Source organism: Anabrus simplex, chromosome 13 (genome assembly GCF_040414725.1).
Source record: "Anabrus simplex isolate iqAnaSimp1 chromosome 13, ASM4041472v1, whole genome shotgun sequence".
NCBI classification, from domain to species: Eukaryota; Metazoa; Arthropoda; class Insecta; order Orthoptera; family Tettigoniidae; genus Anabrus; species Anabrus simplex.
Window position 1 is genome coordinate 93,938,537 of NC_090277.1, and position 18,743 is coordinate 93,957,279.

At 40.6% G+C, this 18,743-nt stretch overlaps 1 protein-coding gene across 1 annotated transcript in view; it reads right to left on the reverse strand.

The window, feature by feature from the left end:
* Positions 1-17,838, reverse strand: part of LOC136884684 (kelch-like protein 26) — a 121,873-nt gene extending 104,035 nt beyond the window's left edge. The window contains exon 1 of the mRNA XM_067156951.2: positions 17,701-17,838. The gene's annotated coding sequence lies outside the window, so the exon portion shown is untranslated. The remainder of the gene's footprint in view (positions 1-17,700) is intronic.
* Between the last annotated feature and the right edge of the window lie 905 nt (positions 17,839-18,743).

Consider the following 18,743-nt stretch of genomic DNA (forward strand, 5'->3'; position numbering starts at 1 on the left):
GACAGTGAGATACGATCCCAGTATTTCCCGGATGCAAGCTCACAGCTGCTTTCTCATGACCGCACGGCCAACTCGCCCGGCCATGTTCAAGCTTAACCTATATTTTGACTTTGCTGTGTAAATAACAGTACTTGAAGTGTTGCAATTATACCGCCAGATGTCTCACGATGATGCATAATGGTTTCACATTTTTTTGTGTCAGAGGTTGTCAATACGAATCTCGAAGATAACCGAGGTCTACCGATTCAGCACTAGGGAGCCGAAGTATCACTAAAATTCTTTTCAATAAGCGCCCACCGGCGATTTCGATACACGTAAGTGAAGCTCATAATATATTTTCAGAAGTATGAAAAGTTGCACGGGAAAATGTAGGCAAAATATCATTTTTATTTTATTAAATACTTCCTCTCATGCAGAGGCTGCCTTGCGACAAAGTATACTTTTACATTTATTTTTAGAAGAGAAATAGATAATATTTTATAAGTGTTGGTATTTCATTTCTTAAAAATAAGTGCATTTTTTACGAATAACGCCTTTTGTAAAACTCGTTTCTTCCACTTAGCTTTGTCGCTTTTCGTGTTTTCTTAGGAGTAACCAGTTTTCTATCAACCTTAAATTATTTCCTAGCAAAGTAAATCCTCGCCTTAGAAATACCAGTTACATCGACCACTGCACGTGTTACTTCATCCACAGTACTTCCAAGATTGTCTTAAATGAAATTTGGAAAACGCATTTGACAGACGTCTTCTCGCCACTACTTAGTGGGTTTGCTTTTTTAAGGATATACCCCAGACTGGTCTGGTTCACAAATGGTTTACAATTACGGCACTTACACACACACACACACACACACACACACACACACACACACACACACAATCATAGCAATACGGAGAATGTTATCATTTGTATAATGAGTTAGGACAGAATCCTGACAGACATTTTGGTTACATGAGAATGACAATATTACCACATTCAATTATGAACAAAATGAAATTGTGTTTATTGTTATTAATATGTATATGTCGTAAAATCTGTCTTATACATAGCCGATTTCAGTGCTTCTGACACGACAAATAAATAAATACCATCATCTTACGCCCAGGCGCGCAGGTCTCCCACAGGTGTCAAATAGGAAGAATTGCACCAGGCGAGCCGAACAAGTCCTCGCACATTTCCGGCTCTAAAGGCCATTCAAATTAAAAGTGCACTGACCTGTTATTTTTGAGATGTGTTTATCCCATCTGCTGCCACTCATATCCGCTATATGACATTAGTGCAGCAACAGCAAAAATTGAGCTGTGTAAACGACGTGTATAAAATAATGACAAAAGTAAAAGTTAACAATGTTAAAGCAATGTATAACTTTAATGTATAATGACGCTCATCTATACAAAATATTCGCATGTTTCATTGCTTTGCGGTTGCCTGTGTCTCATCCCAATTATTACTTAATGCTGTTCATCGTCTAAAGTTGTTGCACAGTTAATGACTGTGGTCCTTCGATTCTTTTTTTCACGTCGGCAATTTTCTGTTAGTATATCCAGCCACGCTTCATTTGCAGCACAATGTATCTTATACCGCTGAGGAGTTCGAAGACCTTGATGGTGTTGTTACACCTTGCAATCACTGGCCTCTGTCCAAGACTCATTATACACGTGAAACAAACTATAACGTCTAACCTTGAAAACTGGGAGGAACACCCTAGAATGATCTTCGTCTTGGAGACACAAAGATGTACTGTAAACGCCATTCCAGAAGACAGAAAGAGACCACTGTAACTGATCATCGTCATGTACAGTAATACGAGAATTGAGTGTAGAAATATAATGTACTTTGTAAATATAGCATTCGAAAAATGAAGTGTACGTAAGTCAGTGTTATGCCGCTTTCAGGTGAGCACTCACATAATGAAATCATTTTATTACAATTTGATTTACGTCGCACCGACACAGACAGGTCGTATGGTGATGATGGGATAGGAAAAGGCTAGAATCGGGAAGGAAGCGACCATGGCGGCTCACACGAACTCCGTACCGTAACTTGCCCAAAACTGCCCTTACCGCCAGTACACGAATTTCGAAACTAACAACAGACCTCTGATTTTATCTTGGTCACTCCCCGTAACACATCAGTAAGTCTTACAATAACGAGCTTCAATTGCAAGTACTTTTATTCAGAAGATATTTTGATGATTATGATTTTGCTTGTTGTTTAGAGGGACCTAGCATCTAGGTCATCAGCTCCTAATGGTACGAAATGCACTGACAATTTTAAGGTCCAAAATTCATCCCATGACCAGAATTCAAAACGTGATGATGAAGAATGTATGGATGAATATGAATTTTTCGACCCGCAATGCCTCACCTTCCCAGAAACTATATCACTGACCAATGGACAGCTTCCAAAGCACAATCCTAAATCGATAGTGCTTGCTGTCTAAAGGGGTTCAAAATTCAGGTCAACGGTCCTTCATACTGGTACTTATCGCTAGTAAAGTAGAACCATGGTATTTCTAAAGTTGCGGTACTAATCAAAAGTAGCGTAAACTCACGGTGTTCCAAACATAATGGTAAGACTCACAAGTATTCTACGTCGCACAGGTAACGCACACCTATGGTGTTTCTCACATGATGGCGCCATTAGTAGGCAACGCAAACCCATGGTGCACCTCACATACTGTAGGTGTACTAATCACAGGGACTCGTACTATCCCGTGGTGTTCCTCACATAGTGGGTACAAATCAAAGGCAACGGAGATCAACGGTGTCCCTTCTATAGTGGTACTAATCACAGGCAACGCCCAGACCCGTCGTGTTTCTCACATAATGGTACACACCACAGGCAACGTAAGCCCGCGATCTTCCGCAGATAGTGGTACTAATCACAGGTATTGAAAACCCACAGTGAACCGTTCTTTGCTGCTACTAATCACAAACCTATTGTGTAGCTAACATAGTGGTACTACTCGCACGTAAAGGTGACCCACGGTGTTCCCCGCGTGATGGTACTAATTACAAGTAGTTTCATGGTTCAATTATCCCTTGGCCGCCTCTTACGACAGGCAGGGGATACCGTGAGTGTATTCTTCGTCTGCGTCCCCCACCCAAAGGGGGGAAAAGATATTTTTAAGCTAACGATAACATCAGAAAGTCGAAGAAAAGTGTTTAAAAAAATATAACAACGATCTTCAATTGCAAGAACTTTTATTTACTAACTCTGTCGGGAATCGAACCCGGGACCTCCGTGACCGAAGGCCAGCATGCTAACCATTTAGTCATGGAGCCGGACAACGATCTTCAATTGCAAGCACTTTTGTTCAGACGATATTTTTAGGCTAACGATAGCATTTAAGCTTTGTATGAAATGCATTTCAAAAACTCCAATCCGTCCGTTTCATCATTTTACCATTGCACAATTTCCTTCTGGATGAGTACTTGTCTTTCTTTGGATTTTCTTGTCACGTTTCGGTACGGAACCTGAGCCGACACTATTTCGCCTAATGCAAGAGTCTGTTTGTAGTCTTGTAATACGGATCGTGAGTGTGATTTCCCACGCGCCTGGACAATATATGGTCATTTTCCAGTGTAAAAATGTTGGCATTACAGTCCTCCAACCTTGTTCACCAGTAGATTTCACTTTCCTATAATGTCGGGATATGAAGTTTTTATAAAGTAGGAGTGTCTGACCCCTTCAACTATACATTACTTTTACACTGTTCTCCACATCACTATCCTTCACGTCTAAAGCCCGCATTTACCAACATCAGTTGGTTATCCTACATTTACAAATAAATCAATCCACAATCAATATTGATCTGCATTTAGGACAGTCGGTCGCCCAGTGCCAGATTCCCTATGTTGTTTTCCTAGCCTTTTCTTAAATGATTGCACAGAAATTAGAAATTTATTGAACATCTCCCTTGGTATATAATTCCAATCCCTAACTCCTCTTCCTACAAACCAATATTTGTCCCAATTTTTCCTCTTTAATATCTTCATATTGTGATCTTTCCTATTTTTAAAGACACCACCCAAACGTATTCGTTTACGAATGTCATTCCATGCCATCTCTCCTCTGACAGCTCGGAACATACCACCGACGGTTGTTCTTTAATTTTCTGTACTTTAGTTTTGCAATATATATTATTACAGTATATAACATTTTGCAATGGTAAAGTGACTGTAATGGCCAAAGTACGCACTTCCCCTTTGAAAGAAAATCTTAATTCTCTGCAAACTTCCTCTTTTTCCCTCCATGTCATTCTATTATTTATTTTATTGTTTCAAAGATCCCCTGAGCTAATGCTCGTATTGGGACAGTACATTAAAAAGCTGGCACAGTTACAAAACCAAAGAAAAAAATAAATTATTGGTAATACAGAGATGATAAAAAATTATAATAATTTAAATCTAGAATACAACATTTTTCAAGAATACAAATGTGCGTTTAAAAGTTTATATAAACAGAACCATATAGCTCGAAACGAAACCTGATCATAAGTTCATCTAAATAGGCTGAATCCAAGAGCATTGCATTTTGTATAGCCCTACACAACACACCATTAGTGCTATACTTCACTGTATTCATTCTAGGGGCATGTAAGTTTCCAGACTGCCGTGTTGTATGATCATGAATTGATGAATTACTGATGAATTTGAGTTGTATTTTTGCCCGCGCCAAACGATGTTTAATTTTGAAGGCAAGTGTTACCAGAGTAGGTATGCAACAGAGAACCTAACAGAAAGAATGCTTGTCGATTAGTACATTTATTCATTTCGTGATCTGAATAATCTGGTAAAAGAAATTGGGGACGGGGAAAGGAAATGTGCGGGCTTATATTTAATAAATTAATTTCATCTATAACGACGCTTGAACTTTTATGGCCCAGTAAACGCCACTGGTTCATGGCCTGTATTGCTTCAATCGAAATAATTATCGTGTATCATTCCCTGTGACAAGCAGGTTCCTTTTTTTTGTATGCATGTTCGGTATTCAGCCCGAAGCCTGGTTTGATCCTCCACATCTATGCCATCAGCTGTCATAGATAGCCTATGCATCACTAAAGAGGCATACTAGGGAAATGAGGTGTAAGGCAGTTTCCCGTTGCTTTCCTCACTGAGCCAGAAGTTGCTATTACATATCAGTCTGCCAAGCCTACTGAAAAGCATGCACCAACCGACCCTATGAGCGATATTTCCATACCATTCATACCAGGGACTGGCTGCGGTATTATTATAGCATCGCCCATACCTCAGTCACTTTCATAATGCCAAAGCCAAGGATGAGACAGACAGGTCAATGAAAGTAACAAAATTATTCTAGCCCATGCCAGAAGACATAGTGCACTGTAAACACTACATCTCGCCAGAAAGGACATTCCTTTTTTGTAAGGCGTTCAATAATATCCGAAGAGGCATTTCCGAGGCTTCACCCATGGACGATATGTAACTTGCTAATGAAATTCCACATGTAGCTCCAAATATAAACTATGTTGCAGACACCGTTATTTGGGAAGAGAAGCAAGCACACTGCCATAGCAGTGACACAGAGCGAGTGGTGCTCGTACGATCAATAAACAAAACTCCACGGTGTCGACTCGCTAGGAGTTCGTTAGCACCGCCTGCCTCGTTCTCGTCATCGGTATCGACACAACACACGCACATACTGTAATTACAAAGGACACTACCGTTTCTACGGAATGAATGTTTTATAGGCGCCTAACTAGTCCTGTTCCATGGCTATATGGTAAGCGTGCTGGCCGTTGGTTCAAAGAGGCCCCGGATTCGATTCACGATTATTTTTCCCAAAACACATACTCCCAAAATCTTTTCCCCCGGACCCTTTTCCCCTACAACCACATTACCCAGAGTGAAGAATCTAAATCTAAAAAAAGAATGATGAAAAAATGATAGTGAAAAAAAAACAATCAGTGGATCCAATTCACAATGTCTGGTATGATGCTTATTGACTAAAGAGGTCCAAAATCCAAGTCATCGGCCCCTCATACTGACACTAATCACTGGTAAAGCAGAACTACGGTGTTCCTCCTATGGAGTCACTATGATAATTTCGTGTGGCTATTTCTAGCCGAGTGCAGCCCTTGTAAGGCAGACCCTCCGATGAGGGTGAGCAGCATCTGCCATGCGTAGGTAACTGCGTGTTACTGTGGTGGAGGATAGTGTTAGGTGTGAGTTGCAGGGATGTTGGGGACAGCACAACACACCCAGTCCCCGGGTCACTGGAATTAACCAATGAAGGTTAAAATCCCCGACCCGACCGGGAATCGAACCCGGCACCATCTGAACCTAAGGCCAGTACGCTGACCATTCAGCCTATAGCGCTACTTATCACGGTATGTCGGACACAAAGGCGCCACTCACAGGTAAGAACAACGTAGTGGTACTAATCACAGGCAATGTAGACCCACGGTGTATCAACACAAACCCATGGTGTTCCTCACATAATGGTACTAATCACAGCTAACGCTGACCCATTCTGATCACAGTGGAACCGACAAGTGGAATGCACGCGATGACATCACAAGCAATGCCCAGACCCGTAGTGTTCCTTGTATAATGGTACTGTTCCTATGTAACGTAGACCCGTGGTTTCCCTCGCAAGGTAGTACTAGTTGCAGCAAGTATCGGCGACCCATGGTGTTCAGGACGTAATGGTACTAATCACAAGTAGTCTCATGATTCGAATGTTATCATCCCTTGGTCGCCTCTTACAGCACACAGGGGATACAGTGGGTGTAGTCTTCGCCATCCCACCCACAGCGGGTATATTACCAAATATATAAAGGTTTCACATATACAGTGGAAACAGTTCATTGCGACATCGTTTTTAATGGCGTATTGGACATAACGGCGATATCTAACGGTCCCATCTAAATCCTATATAACGACTTTTTATGAAATCGCTTAATACGACATATCGTATATAACGGCGTATTTTATTTACATTTTCGGACAAATGTGTCGACTATTACTCCAATGTTTATTTTTGTTTGTTACGCGTTTGGGGATTGCTGACAATAATGTAAATCTTATTTGCAAACTATTGTTTTCAGTAGACTGCAGATTTCAAATCTACGTTAAATAACCAACTCTAGCATCCCTGTGAAGATTTCGAAAAAGAAAGGGAAAGAGTTTATTATTGAAGAAAATTCACATATAATTATGACGATTATGACCAAACGTAAGCATCGCAAAGGAATTGGCTGCATCACACTCCCGATTTCTACAATATGGGAAGGACAGAAAGAATGTCTCATTTATTAGCCAAGACCTTATATTGATCAATTTACATTTTTGCTACTTCTTTCCTCACTTATTATTTTATATTTTTTGCAGACATATTGCAGCACGTACTGTGTAAACATTAGAAGAAAAAATCCTCAGTTCCATTCCATGCGAATACAGTACTTATTTCACTTGCGTTTTGAAGTTGTAAATTTATTCTGTTAATTAACCATGCAATTGTGCAGCCTAAAACTTAGAGACATGACATTTTTAGCAACAAAAAATAGACCGGTTTGTGCGATTATCGCCTATAACTACCGTTAATTGCCGGTACCTTAGGAGTCGTTATAACCGGTTTCGAATGTATATGCAGAGGACCTAAAAGTCCGCTAACATTTGAGGAGGCAATAATTCCGGGAATATTGGAGGTAGAGAGGTAATAATTGACACGCATGATTGGCATGACATGGAGTTTTACTGACACCAAAATAATGGCGCTGGACAGCAGCACATCAGGTAAAAATGGCCACATATGCTTGACATGACATGGGGTTTTACTGGCACCAACAACCAATGCAGAAATAGACCAACAGATGGCGCTGGACAACAACACGTCAGTGATGCCGCATGAGCTGCTACTACTACTACTAAAATATACCGGGGGAGTTGGCCGTGCGGTTAGGGTCGCGCAACTGTGAGCTTGCATCCGGGAAATAGTGGGTTCGAACCCCACTGTCGGCACCCCTGAAGATGGTTTTCTGTGGTTTCCCATTTTCACACCAGGGAAAGTAGCGCAAATAGCAAAAAAAGTTTTCATTCCTCCCTGAAGGGGAAGGCGGACCTCCTAGACGGTGACACCATCTATTTTTGCTTGATGCTTGTTGTTTTAAGGGGCCTAACATCGAAGGTCATCGGCCCCTATTTTTTTGCTATCTGCTTTTACGTCGCACCGATACAGATAGGTCTTATGGCGACGATGGGATAGGAAAGGCCTAGGAATGGGAAGGAAGCGGCCGTGGCCTTCAGTAAGATACAGCCCCAGCATTTGCCTGGTGTGAAAATGAGAAACCACTGAAAACAATCTTTAGGGCTGCCGACAGCGGGATTCAAACCCACTATCTCCCGGATGCAAGCTCACAGCTGCGCGCCCCTAACTGCTCAGCCAACTCGCCCGGTGTTGAATCCTTTTTTGAGGATACTTACATCTCAAAAACTGAAGATGTTACAGACAAAAAGAAATTGGTACATGGAATCTCCTTTTAAAAGATAGTTTTCTTCGGAAAATTCACTTAAGGGGAGGTGAAAATACGTGAAACAGGGGGCGAGTTTTAAAAATCACTATATCTCAGAAACTTTACGTGTTGCAGACGTAAAATGGGCATTTGGAATCTTCTTTAAAAATAAAGAAAAACGTATTTTTTTGTTTTCGGAAAATCCATTTAAGGGGAGAGGAGGAAGGGGTTGGGAAGAATAGTGAAGGAGTTTGTTTCTTTTTATGAGGACATTTATATCTTAAAAAAGTGAAGATGTTACAGACGTGGAAATAGGTATACGGAACCTTCTTAAGAAACACGTATTTCTTTTCGACTTGAGAGGGGACTGTTTCTCACATGTGCAGTTCTATGTCGCATGTTCTAGTCCGCTCTGCCAGTAGCCTCGTCTTAGCCCCAAAAGGCAATACCACAAGCGTGGTTTACAGAGAGAGTCTGGGGTAAAAGAAACTCAATTTTTCGGTGAATTTTTATACTATAGGGATTTTCAGATACTGTCTTAGTGCAGTACGGAGGAACGATTACTTTTATCAAATTACGAAATTCACGCGGGCGGAGCCGCGGGTAACAGCTAGTTATATATAATGAATAATCTTACAATAACGAATACGCCCTTACTTGATATAACTTGATAATATATTACATTACTTCTACCTACTGCAATTACATTTATATTAAGTATTCATAGGTTTTTACATTTTATGTCAGGGGGCCTAAATTTTTATTTTAGCAAGCGGGCCCGTATCGCATTCGCAATAATCTAGGCTACCCTAAAATGAGATCACATCAAGGTAGCTAGAAAACCACAACTAGCATAATATTCTTGATAGTTCCAACATCCTTTACCTACTGTCAAAATCAAATGTATTTATTTTACTATTATACAATTTTCGTAGATCCGATAAAATTGAGTGTAATCGTAAAATATCACGACGTAACTTGTTTATTTCCCCAACTAGAAACAAGTGTTAGCATTTCTGGAGGGGGGTGGGGGGCACACCTCATAGCCACTGTTCTATCAGAAATGTTGAAAGAATTACCTTTAGGTAAGAATGTTATCTATCATAACGCCACACTGATCGAGTAAGCAATGAAGTTTCACCAAGTCCGTGAACAAAGCCATCCGCAAAACGTATGGCAAGATCCGACTGATTACCTCTATGACCCATGATAGAAAACATAACCTTCTAACCTCTAACAGTCGAATCCATATTCAGCAAGATACTGGAGAAAACTTGATTACATAAGCATCTTTCCAAGAAAAGGTCATCTGGTCAGGGTAATCTTCCAGATCATAAATATCCGCCTTTCACGGTCGAAAGAGCCAAAATACATAGTTCCTAGTATAAAATGTACCGGTAACCAATTAAACTTAATACTTCGAACAACAAGCCCTGTCTGAAATTTATCTCACAGTATAATCTACAAGATTCTCTAAGCAGTAAAGAAAAGATAGCCGAGATATAAATTTTACTTCTACGACATATGCCAGTAGTGTATAGAGGATAATCCCAAAACAATGCGATGTAATCGGGCGTGGACAGCATAGCCCCATATAACACAGAACGCCCCCACGAACATACGTCGTTTACGGCCGCGAACCTGATATTCCCAAGTTGTACTGTAATTACTCCAAGTAACAGCCCTGCCTGTCTGAATAGCCAGCGTACTGGTCTTCGGTTCAGAGGGCACCGGGTTCGATTCCCGGCCGAGTCGGCAATTTTCATCTTAAATGACTAATGCAAAAGTTTTATGCACCCAAACCGATATTAGACGAATTGAACTTTGGGAAGTATACTGGCACATCTAAATTCTTACTTCGTGCGCTGAAAAAATATTACATAAACATACGTGAACAGAAGATTTTTTAAAAAAACCTCGGACAACTTTCATACGATGGAATGCCTGAAGGATGAATGAATCTTGTACGGCCTAATTATGCAACCAACTGTAATGACGAAATTCTCATAATCTACTACATGATGTTGCAACATGAAAATGTACAAAAGTCACTTATTAATGTTAAGTTGTCATGGACTCCAAAACTACGGCCTGGTGGCCACATCCATCCAACCACATCCATTATGTGGTTCCCTTTAACCCAAGTTATTTTACTATCATACATATTTCAGTTAAATGTATCGTGGTTATAATTAACAATTTCACTTTCAACTGAAATTATTTAAACTGTACTGTGCGCATCGTTACAGCTGCCCAGTAATACTAGGTTCAGGTCGAGCAAATGTCGGTCAATGTCAACTAGAAATGCTAGGAGCGACAACCGGTCGGGGGTCTCTAATAATTCACATGCGTGTCCTTTCTCCTCTACATGTGTGAAGATGTCCCCTCACAGAGCAAAACATCTAGCTAACGATTGACCACAACGCGGTCGCTCTAGTCTTGCATGGTAAATTACGTTATCCGACATCAGTAACTTCCTTACAAGGGAACCATCAATATGCCCGTAATAAACCGTACCTAGAAATGTTGCTAAAAACCTCGACGTCCTATACGAAGCTCACTTACCACAAACTGGGTGTAATTTTAAGTGGAAAGTTCCGAAATCGACCCTGGGATATGTCGTATGAAAGTAATGAGTCAGTAGTTCAGGCAACAGGGGATTTTACCTAAAAAAAAAGATCATGGTAGTTCTGGAAACATATGTAATAGAATATAATGGAACGAATTGGCCGTGAGGTTAGGGGCAGGCAGCTGTGAACTTGCATTCGGGAGATAGCGGGTTCGAACCCCACTGTCGGCAGCCCTGAAGGTTTCCCGTGGTTTCACATTTTCACACCAGGCAAATGCTGGGGGAGGGGAAGCTGTTCCTTAATTAAGGCCACGACCGCTTCCTTCCCACACTTAGCACTTTCCTATCCCATCGTCAACGTAAGACCTATCTGTGTCGGTGCGACATAAAGCCGATTGTAAAAAAAAAAAACCTGTTGTTCACAATTTATTGACTATGATATAATAAATAATAATAATAATAATAATAATAATAATAATAACAACATGTAACGTCCATTCTAATCCATAACAGCCTTAATATTGGGTCAGCCTGTATTATCTTGGAACCGGAGCGGCGGCTGGGAGTAATTAAACAGTCCGCTCCGAGGGTGGGAGGGAGGGGAGCCTGAGGGGACTACCGGTTCCGGCTTTGTCTCACAACTAAGTTTGTTTCCTATGTCAGTAAGAACAACTATGTGCTGAAGCGAGAATAAATATAAAACAATAAACCTAATTATTCTATTGCACATCCGAGTGTTTATTTACGATTCGTAGGCCTATGTCCGTACAGAACCGCGCTTGCTGTTAGGAGATTATTATTTTAAGAGAAATTCAGAGGTGTTCGAGTGCCAAGTCGAGAGACGGTTCATAGATTAAGTTATCACTATCAACAGCATATGGCCCCTATGATCCCCTGATTTAACACCATATGATTATTATCTTCGGAAATCATTAAAAGATAAAATGTGTAAAACGAATTCGCACACTTTAGACCAGACATAAAGTCACGAGGTCACCGACAGCTTTTCATGCACGAGAAACAGCTGTTACGAGCATCAGCGCAGAATTTTATCAAATAGCGCAAGCGTGGAGGGGTGTACATAACACGTTCATAAATACGGTACCCCGTACAATACATGCATACACATTCTCTCATATAAGGACGTACATAATGAAATGTGTTCAATAAAGCGTTTGCATAAAATGCTCCAAACACAATTTTTAATCACCTTTTACCAGAAAAATAAATACTGTAATTACCGTACTTTAAAGGTTGCCGTAAAATAAAAGGCTGAGTTTTATTTAGGGACTTAACATGTTCATCTCCCATGAACAATTAGGAAACAGAATAATGATACCACTTCTGTAACAAAACGTCAGGTTTTTAAAAACTTCAACAAAGGAAAATAGGCTTCGATAAAAGTAGCATCTCCTCTAAGTAACCGAGTTAAGAAATTGTGCTGGAATGAGTGACTCAGACGGTTGAGTCGCTGGCCGTTATCAACTACGATCTCCTGCGGGACAAAATTCCGGCACCCCGGGGTCCCCGAAAATCGTCAAAAGTAGTTAGAAGGACGTAAAAACAATAGCATTATTATTATTATTATTATTAATAATACAAAAGTACACAAATATGAACACATACTACGAAATTACTGTGTCAATCCTTATGCAACAGCCTATGTTTCAGCCATTATGTGTAGACCAAAACAAGTAACTGCAGTCTGTCGCCGGTAGGGGTGCACAGCCCTGAGCCAGCAACGTGGGGAAGTACAAGCAGACTGAGGGGAAGCGACTTGCATCCGTGTACGCACAGGTAACTGCGCTTTCTGCAGGCAAGCCTTGACATCCATGCTTTAGACGAGCTGAGGCAGTAGCACCCCCCCCCCCCCCCCACTTTGTGCTGAAAAAATTACATTTTAATTTCATTTTAGCCACCTAAAGCAAGAAATGATAAAAAATGGTATGCAAACCCCGTTGTGTCTTACCTAATGTTTAATTTCTTTAAATATTAAAAAAACATTTCTTTCTTTATCCGTTTAACCTCCACAGTTAGTTTTTCTCCTCGGACTTTGCGTGGGATCCCACTTCTACCGCTTCAAGGGCAGTGTCCTGAAACGTGAGACTTTTGGGGGTATACAAGTGGGCGGCCTCACCTGCTATGCTGAACAGGGACCTTGTGAGGGGCTGAGAAGATTGGAATGGATAGAAGAAGAGGGAAGAAAGTATCTTCCCGGCATTTGCCTGGAGGAGAATTGGGAAAGCACGGAAAGCCATTTCGAGGATGACTGACGTCGAAATCCAACCCAATTTAAAAAAAAAAAAAAAAAAAAAAAGTAAGAATACGCAGAACCTAGACATCTTCGTATGGTTTCCTTCCTTCTGTCATCATATTTCTCATATAACTTAATTTTCCTACTTGTTCTTTCCTGTTTCTGCTTTTGTATTTAAATGTATTTTCCTATTGTACATAGCTCGGATCTTTGTAATTCGGCGTTATGCTGCTGCTGATCATAAATAAATAAATAAATAAATAAATAAATAAATTTAAAATGCCATTCGATGCAGCCATTTCAGTGCCACAGCAAGTAGTGGAGACTCGCACAGAAGCATGTAGAGGCGTGCTTACTATCTGATGGCACAAAACCTTAGATGCGCACGTTTGTAATTGTTCGCCAGGTGCAAGTCTTTTGACTTGACGCCAGCAGGAGGCCTGCGCGTCGTGATGAGGATGAAATGATGATGAAGACTACACATACACCCAGTCCCCGTGCAAAATTAACCAATGATGGTTAAAATTCCCGACCCTGCCGGGAATCGAACCCGGGACCCCGGTGACCAAAGGCCAGCACGCTAACCCTTTAGCCATGGAGCCGGTGAAAGTTTTATTGTATAGAATTTAACCAAAACGTCATAAAACTATTATTACCGTAGGTAAGATGGCAAACTGTCAGCCTTTACTTCTCTGTCGAAATCCACTCGGAGAGCACCAAAAACTTGAAGCTATTTTCTTTCAATTTCGATGTCTACCCCGCACTATATTCCCCAGACCACCGGTACATTTTGGTGTCTATAACTTTTTTACCCCCCTCTCCCGTTCTAATTCCCAATCTCCGCTACTGACTGCTGAGGGATACCATTCGCCAAAAGATCAATTTGATTTCTTACAGCGAATTAAGAAGAGTAATGGGTAGTTTCAAAAAGAAGATGCAAGAAATGTATCGAAAACGAGGCCGGAGAAAGAATAGCTCGCCGGCCGAAGCCTCGGCCTCATCTCAACTGGATTTCTGGAAAAGAAAAAAACCAGAAAAAAGGTACCCCTGGACAGATGAAAGAAAGGAGTTACACCGGCAGAAAATGCGCCAATACTAGGCAAAGATCAAAATCCAACCGTTGAGCAAGCGTGGTCCAAAGTTGGCCCATTTGAATCGAGAAGTTAGTGGCAATCGGTAACCAGGTGAGAAGCATTGTGGAGAAAACATTACATTTTTATTCCATTTTAGCTGGCTGAAACCAGGAATTATTTAAAAAAGCAATTTGTACAAGCCCTGTTGTCTTATCAGCTAATTATTTCCCCTATTTTCTGTAATTATTAACAAAATTTTTAGCGGAAATTCGCAAAAAATGTCGTTCGTCGCGGTAAACCGATTTACATAGCACCACAGCAAGTAGTGAAGACTTAGCATGTGCTGTGAGGAGGGGTCGTAGGGGTATAATTTTTGCCAAGGTCATGGACAATGGTATAATTCAGCCGCTTGCCGCGCCCATTAGTCAATCTGCCAGTCTCTACAACGTCTGTTAGTTTCTTAGTGTGTAGTCAAATACTAAATGATTTTTAATTGTATAATTATACCTTACTTCAAATTAATTGTAATGGATGTGAATATTGTTCCTTTGGTGAAAGTTTTATTGTATAGCATTGAATCAATATCTCAAAAAACTATTATTACCGCACTTAAGTTGGTATATTGTTAACCTTTACCTCTGTTGAAATTCGCTCAGAGAGCATCAAAAAATTAACTTTTTGGTCTGATTTTCAATTTTGGTGTATATAACCCCCTCCCCTTTCGTCCTCTATATCCCACAAACCCGGGTACTTTTAGTTGTCTGTACATTCGAACTCCAAAACGCCGTTACTGGACTGAGAAGAGTATATGCATTCAATCATGTACAAACACAAATCATGAAATCATTCATTAACCAATTCTTGCAGTAACTCTTTCATTCAATTCATTCAGAAGTATGTTGTAATGAAATCGCGTATGTCTTTTAGTGCCGGGAGTGTCCAAGTTCGGCTCGCCAGATGCAGGTCTTTAGATTTGACGCGCGTAGTGATGAGGATGAAATGATGAAGACGACCCGTACACACACCCAGCCCCCGTGCCAGTAAAATGAAGCAATTATGATTAAAATTCCCGACCCTGCCGGGAATCGAACCCAGGACCCCTGTGACCAAAGGTCAGCCATGGAGCCGGATGGTGTAATTACAGGATAACTCTATAAAGACTTGTGACAAAAGCAAGCACTTGGAAGGGTAAGATACATGTTGACCTAGACTATACAACACTGTTAATATCAAGGACAAAAATAAAATAAATAAATAAATACATTTTAAAAACCTTACAATTTAGAAATTAGATGAAAACAATTAATATGTTTAATGTAGTAATAGATAAAACAAATAGTAATAAGGAAAATAATGCAAGTATCAAAACACATTTTGGATTACAATAACTGATTATTCCCTCCTCAGTTTCAAGTGAGCCAAAACTTGGGGTGGGGGTGGGGAGTATTCTCTTCTACTAATTTTGTTAAGTCGTGCCTTGCGGTTAGCTGTATTATAATGAGGAAGGAATATAACAGTAATCGGCTCCATACATATGATAGAGAGGCTTGCCTGATAGTCGATGCTAACAAAGTGTTTATAATTCGTCATGGTGGTTGTGATTTTTGTATTATATGCAATTTTCCTCTGTTGACACTAATCACAGGAAAAATGGTACAGGTCTGAAAAAGGACAGGAAAGATATACCGTCGGGGTCGGAAGAGAACAGAAGCTAACCAAATCAGGTCGGATAGGAAAGCTAAAAATTAAGGATCTGATACAAGTGGAAACAGTGACAGACACGGCTAGGGAACTTGTGGTCTCCAACCCACTCTCCCAAGTTGAGAGTCTCTGGGGGTATTTATACTCTTAAGAGGTCAAATATGGTGAACTCTAATATTATTACAGGTGTCAAAATTCGCCAAAAACTACTCAAGCTGGCTATCAGCGCGAGGATTCGATATTCGGAACATCATACGACTCAGCTTCTCGTCGACTACTGTCAATCGGGACTACGAAAGTGGCTCCATATGGTTGTGACAACGTTCTATGGTTTATAGTCGCTCATGAAATATGAAGTTATACTGCACTTAACTTCCCTGTTTGCTTTAATTATGGAATTAATCGGAAGCTCCTATCATTCGATTTCAATCACTACCAATCTAATTCCCTCGTGAAGTGGACACTTCGCAAAAGAATGATTTGTTTTTATAATCAGATTACAACTAAAACACTGAACATTACATCATTCTTGCGAGTTATGAACAGACAAGTTTACTCCTAACTAAATCTCCTGAATTAAACTGCGCAGCTTGTTGGATCTGTGTCTATTCAACTAACATCACGAAAGAAGACACGCCTTCTGCTGGACCAATTCATTGACCCACATTCCATGGCACCCAATTACATGTAAATTAGGGACAGCACGGAATACCTCGCTTGATCTCACTATTAGTCCATGTAGGGGAATTTAGGACCCGGCAACCTGCAAACGTCTTAGCATGCAGCGCCTTGCAAGATCCCATCATGGATCGACGGCGGGTAACTTAACACGGTAGGAAATATCGTACATCAACTAGTAGAGCCTCTGTATCTGTACTGTTAACATTCAATTCGGAAACATGAGCAGAGAATACTATGAAATGTTCCAAAATATTGCATGCTTTAAGTTACCTCAAATTTAGCACTAGCGTACAGAGGTCAATGCATTTGACCTCCCCACAGATCATCAAGTGCACCGTTCTATGCAAGCCGACAAAAATGAAACTAGGTGAAGTTTTGTTTACCAACAAGACACATGATTCATTAGCAAAACGTTAATCATTTTGACACCCAAAAATGGAATTATACTTCTGAAGCAACCATAACCTCGAGATCAATCGCGTAATGCACACATGCATCAAATCCACAGTAATGCAGCTTTAATATTAAGTACTGTATAATGCATACACAGACGAAAAATAACAACCTGGAGCTACGAAATAAACACTTAACAGTATTCAAAAAGCGCCAGCAACAATATAGTTTAAAACCCAACCAACAAAAGATGCAGTATGTTACTCCACAGAAAAGTTGAATTAAACTAGTTTCTCAAGTATATAAGAAATATGAAAAAAAAGTGAATGAGGATTTGTGTGTTCAGAATATTAATGGCAACCTTAGTTCTAACTGCAATGATAAATCCTTCCGATATCACTTGTATTGAGAAGCTGGTCTTTTAACCTTTCGCCTAAATGTCAGGTATAAGCAATAGGTAACGCGAATGAATATTCAAGATCATATATCTCAAAAAACAGTTATCCTGTTTGAAACATCTGCAAACTTTAATATACAAAATTATTTTTACCTTGCTCTTCTACGAAGTAACCCAATGAATACGATGTCAGCACATGGCACCACCGAAAGTTCACTTCACTCGGTGCATAAACTGCACACTTTTCCATCACACACCACTGCACAACGTCAGCCAAAAGCACACTCGTTCACCAGCACAACACAACATACAAGCGCCGAAACATACCATACCAGTCCACTTCACGGGACGGTCTCTGAAAGCGAGAACAGTTACGCCACGTCTCGACAGCGGGAGTAAGCTGCAAATGTACGTGGAATGTACGACGCCCCGACCGGGGCAGACATTCACTGCCATCTCTCGGTCATAAGATGTAATGTTTGGCAGTCGTGAATTTTGTACGTAGCACGTGTGATTACTTCTTGATTACCTTTGGAGATCATTTTTAAGCATCGCTACGTAATTATCAGCACTTCGTCATAAAATATGAAGAGACCGAGCGAGTTTGGCCGTGCAGTTAGGGTCGCATAGCTGTGAGCTTACATTCGGGAGATGGTGGGTTCACAGCCCACCGTCGGCAGTCCCGAAGATAGTTTTCCGTCGTTTCCATTTTCACACCAGGTCACGGCCGCTACCTTTCCATTCCTAGCCCTTTCCCATCCTCGCATTTCCGAAAACCTTCGATGCGTTGGTGCGACGTTAAACCACTGGCAATATATATATTTTAAATATTCGCTAATCGGCAACTAGGGACCATGATAAGTTTCATGATCAATTCTGGCGTTTATTTTATATATATTTTAATCACAACAGGAGGAAGAGTTTTAACATCTCCAAGTGGCCCGGTGTACTCCTTCGTGGTATGGAATCCCCCGGTCGATGGGGGCGGTAAAATAACACCCACGGCAGTAGCGGCGATTGGGAATTAGAGAAGGGAAAAAGGGCTACAAAATGGTAAGTTTTGGATGCCCTTTGAGCGAATTTTGACAGAGACGTAAAGGTTGACAGTTTACCAATTTAATTGTAGAATAATAGTTTATTTTTTATTTTTTAGATTTTGATTCAATGCTACACAAATAAAACTTTACTTTCACCAA